This window comes from Parus major, chromosome 15 (assembly GCF_001522545.3).
Source record: "Parus major isolate Abel chromosome 15, Parus_major1.1, whole genome shotgun sequence".
In the NCBI taxonomy this organism is placed as follows: domain Eukaryota; kingdom Metazoa; phylum Chordata; class Aves; order Passeriformes; family Paridae; genus Parus; species Parus major.
The window spans coordinates 456,797-461,680 of NC_031784.1; the positions used below are offsets into that span (position 1 = coordinate 456,797).

At 47.1% G+C, this 4,884-nt stretch overlaps 1 protein-coding gene across 9 annotated transcripts in view; it reads left to right on the forward strand.

The window, feature by feature from the left end:
- RIMBP2 (RIMS binding protein 2) overlaps positions 1–4,884 on the forward strand; it is a 94,566-nt gene that overhangs the window by 22,474 nt on the left and 67,208 nt on the right. For 4 of the 9 annotated variants that reach the window (XM_015644331.3, XM_015644330.3, XM_015644335.3 and 1 more), the window contains exon 2: positions 1,496–1,633. The exons of 3 other annotated variants lie outside the window; for them this stretch is intronic. The gene's annotated coding sequence lies outside the window, so the exon portion shown is untranslated. Of the gene's footprint in view, positions 1–1,495; positions 1,634–2,517; positions 2,576–4,884 lie in introns of all 9 variants that reach the window. 2 more of the 9 variants (XM_015644332.3, XM_015644333.3) reach the window with 1 other exon arrangement.

A 4,884-nucleotide genomic window follows, 5' to 3' on the forward strand; every position in this document is an offset into this window, starting at 1 on the left:
GGGATGGCTCTGGGAATGTTCTGGGAATGCTCTGGGAATGTTCTGGGGATGCTCTGGGGATGCTCTGGGGATGCTCTGGGGATGGCTCTGGGAAGATTCTGGGGATGTTCTGGGGATGCTCTGGGGATGCTCTGGGGGCTGCCCCCAGCCCTGCTGAGCTCCCTCCTGCCCCTCCAGTGAAGCCACCTCTGCAAAGGTGGGGGCTCGCCAGAATTTTATTGGCTGAGCTTAATTAGCAGGTCTTTCTACTCAGGTTTTTTATTTTCTAGTTAGAGAACTGCAACCCAAATCAAACATGATGGGCAGATGCCTCACTGCTTCAGAGCCCCAGCTGCAGCACAATCTGCTCCTAGACCTGCCCTTCCAATAGCTCTAAGCACTTTGCACTTGGTTATCCTGACCTGGATCTCGCAACAAGAGGGATGTGAGGATGGAGCTGTGAGGACTCGGTGGGAAAGCGAGGACAGAGCAAAAGTTCTCCCAGAAATTCACTGCAAAGGTCCCTCTGTGTCTGAGGAACTTTCCCCCAGTTTTTGTGGTTCTTGAGGAAGAGGCTTAGAACGCTGTGGGTGGCATGGAATTGACGTGAGGAAGGGAAGCTGCTTCTGGCCGAGGGAGGAAGAGCTGTCCTGGATCTTCCCTGGGCTGTGGAGCTGTCACCAGCTGGGATCCTCCCAGAGATCTGGGGGAGTTCTTACCCAGAGTCTGCATTTCGTCTCTCAGTGATTCACCCTCTCCACTGACTCACTCTGCAAATGCTGCTTGATTGCTGGCCAGAACAAAAAATGCTTAGCAGAGAATTAAGTAGATTTGAGCCATCCCAAGCTGAGGATCCTTTCTCAGAAACATGTGGACTTCAAAGGATATTGGCATGAAAATGTAGTGGATTTGAGGGGGTTGTTCCCAAACCTTTCTGAAAAGGAATTTGAGAAAGTTGTCTTCACTGATTCCATCCAAAAAGATTTGAAATACCAAATTTAAAGATCCCTGTTAAGCTAAGGAGCACTGTGAGCTGAGTGGGTGAGACAGCAAAACCCTCCAGGATTTCTAATGGTGCCTTGTATTAACCTTTGTTGTTGCTGTAAAGAGAGATTCTGGCAAACTTGCAGGCTGTAGTGAGAAATATTGGGCAGAATTTTTCTGCTTCCTTCTATGTCCTTACATTTCTTAGAGAAGATATTGAGACTGATTTTCACTCATTTGTCCTCTGAAATGATTTTCTTTCAGCGTTCCAGTGATGATACCATTTAAGGCTTATTTTGGAGTAGGGTTTCAGTCTTGTTGCCTTCCATGACAAAAACATTTATTCATCAGGGCTGAATCCATTGATTTAGAGTGCAGTTGATTGTGTGTAATGGATGATTGACTTCAGTTTCCTGCAGCTCTTGGGGCAGTGCAGGGAAGATGATGCTGGGGAAATGCTGCAAGGGGAGAGCAGGAGCAAACAGCCTTGTAACAAACTGGCCACTGACTGGTTCTGTTTTATCCTGTGCAGTTTGGAAATGATCCAGCATGTCTGCAGCCTGCAGCTCCACAGAAAATATTTGATCAGACCTGGTTTATAGAAGAGAGCCAGATTTCCCAGTCTCATGTCACCACCTTAAACCCGAGGCTTCATCTCTGGCAGCTTTTAGTGAGTCCTGGCTTTGTTTTTACAGTTTTGTGGCAACATTTGAAGGGAAGTTTTCCTTTGCAATCCAAGCTGCAGCTTTGGTTCTGGCTTTTGTTGTTTGCATGGGCAGGGTACCAGAGGGGTGGGGATGTGTGAGGGGGAGGTTTCGGGAGGGTTTTACCCCACCCTCCTCAAGGCAGGTTCTCTGTACCTGTTCCTAAACTCCAGGGCAGCACTGCAGGAAAGCTGTGGGCTTGTGATGCAGCCTGAGCCTGAGATGAGAGTTCAAAAGGCAGAAATGTGACAGAAATCCTGCCAGTGCTGAGTTCTGCATGCAGGAATGCAAAGTGCAGGGTCCTGTGCACAGTCTGTGCTTTAATCAGCACATCCCTGGGTTGGTGCATCCCTCCTGGCCTTGGCTCTGGGTACCAGCAGAGGGTTTCTGCTTGGATTTCTGCGTGCTTGCACATGTTCTGATTTTCAGGCACCTTTTGAATTTAGAGAAGAAACTTTTAGAAGGCTTGGTGATTTGTGTGGTCCCCAGCTCCTGGTGCTGGGTTATGAGATGTGGTTCATATCTCACCTGTCACCTTCAAAACACTTTGCAAACAGTTGCTAACAGAATAATTTAAAGGAAGTTCATTTAAAAATACCATTTTTAAACTTTGTATTCTCACTGTTGTTCTTTGTACCTCACTGACCTGAAAGTAAAGGCTTAAAACTCTGCTTTAAGGGCCTGATGTTTGAAGCTGGAGGTTCTAAATTTGGTGCTGGATTTATCCATTTGAAGGATATGAGTTTGATTGCATCAGAAGTAATTATATTTAATATGACAAGAGAAAAGTGCATAAATGTGATATTTTGAAGGCTGTTAATACCTTCTTTGCATCTCTGCTTGTGAAAAGAATAATTACATAGCAGTGACGTGAACTGAATGTTAAGGTCTGCTGAAAGACATTTCTGGTAAGAAAGAAGAGGTGTCAATGTTTTAATGCCTCAGTTTGGGGAGGGAGGGTGATGTTTGCAGAGCCAGACCCAGCACCCTGCCAGAAACCCAGCCTGGGGCCAGTGGGGATTTCACCCTGATTTCCTTCCCACAAATAATTGCTGCCTTCAGGAGACACCAAGTGTTGCAAAGCAAAAGCTTTGGTTTGGCTTTGGGTGTTGGGAAGAGAGGAGAGGAGATTGTTTGTTTGCTGCTCCTCTGAGTCCATCCTGTGCAGAAATGTTGATTTTCTGTGTTTGAAGGAAAAGTTGTCTCCCAAATCTAAAGGTGGTGAGATCTCCTCGCTGGCTTCCATTGACATTTCCTCCCAGGTGGCTGCACTGGGAAATGTTTTCCTTTCTCAGGGGCTCCAGACACATCCAAAGCTTTTACCTGAGAGGCAGTGGGTGGACCAGGGGAAGGAGTCACAGCACAGCAAGCAGATAATGAGCTATATAAATAATCAGCAGCACATTTTAAAGATGCTTTTATGGAGCCAAAAGCATCTTGGCTTGAGTTCCCAAAGATGTGTCTGAGACTATTCATTCCAGCAAGGCAGACAGAGTTTAACTCTTGCTCTGAGTGGTGTTCAGAGTCCAGAGGATGTTGTGAGCTCTGTTCATGACACGCTCTAAGGCCCCTCATGAACGTGTTCTGAAGCTCCCTGGTTCCTGCTCAAGCAGCAGATGATGTTTGGTGTCGTTGCCATGGAGATTTGCAGTTCATTCCCCACAGGTAAAGCCCCAGAATCGAAGTGGCACAGGCACACAGAGAAGATGAGTGCAAACACTTCAAACATTCTGCTGTAACATTGCAGTTAACAGAAGATAAAATGCAGTTCTAGAGCTAACCCATATTTGTACAGATAACTGGAAGATGCATTTGAATGGGATTTGATCTTTTGCAATAATCCCAGGATAATGGGGTTGATGGAGAGTTACTGGGATGGGGAAACAGGGCTGGAGCTGGGATGGGATGAGCCATTATCTCTCCAGGAGCTGGCTGCTGAGGGCAGGCAGGATTCCCCTGCCCTGCCAGGGAGCTCTGAGGAGGGTTTTGGGCTCCCAGCAGTCATTGAAACCCTCCCAGGTTCTGCCCACGAGGCTCTGCTGTGGTTCTGTGCCCGTGACCCAGCCCAGGGCTCTCCTTGCACGGTTCTGGCTGACTGAATTCTGGTTTTTTTAAATGCCATTTGTTTGTTTATGGCCGTGTGAGCACATTCTCCTCTAATTGCTGACTTGTGTGCCATTAAAAATGGTCTTCATTCTTAAATGTAGTTCAGCTTTCCAGGTGAGGCGTTGGCAGGTGCTGGCACAGCTCTCCAGGCCTGGTCACATCTCAGAGGGGACACTGCTGCACACTCTGGGGCAGATAAAGGTCAAAATAACATCCAGAGAGCAAAACCAGCATGAATGGAAAGGTTGTTGAGTGTGGGAGTTAGTGAAATATCTAAATGTGGCAATGAAATCTGCAGGTGGCCATCCCTTCATGGAGCTGCCACTTCCAATGAAGGTGTTCACAGCCTGTCTGTGGTGTGCACACATCAGCACAGACACCAGGGCTGGCCTCCACACAAACAAACAGTCAGCATGTTCTAAACCTTCCTGTCCTGACTGCTTAAATACATCTGCATTAATAGAAGGATGAGACCGACTTCATGATACTCCCTGCATGACAAAAGCTAAAAATAGTTCTATTAGAACTTTGGCTGCAGCTCTGCCAGATTTTAGCAGTTTGGGGGAGAGGAAAACACTTTTGAAAGGTTATAATTACTGAGTTATGTGTTGTTGGGTTTTTTCCTGAAGTATACCAAAATAACACGAAGAAATTGGGACAAGCAGGCTTTTTTTGTGCCGTGGCATTTCGAGGGTTGCAGCCTGGCTTCCCACTTGAGATGGGGGTGGGCTCTGCTGGTGCCTGCTCCCAGCAGCTCCCCTGGGCAGGGATCCAGTGCAAAGATCCTGATTGAGCTGTTAAATTCTCTTCTGAATGCACAAAGTGAGGAGCTGAGCCTACCACTGTCTGATGCCGAAAGGAATCCAGCACGGAGTAACTTTATGTGAGAGTGTAAATTGTGTTTAAATAGCTGGCAGGTTAAAAATTCAGCTGAATGTCCAGAAAAAGCTGCGGTTTGAATGCAGCTTCCTGTTGTGGTGGGATGTGAGATTTTAAAAATCAAAACAATTCCCGTGTGGCAGCAGAGCAGCCCTGGAACCCTGGGAGTGCTGTGCTGGAGGAGGAGAAGGAAGCCAGGCTGCTGTGAGTGCAGGAAAGGGTTAACACACCA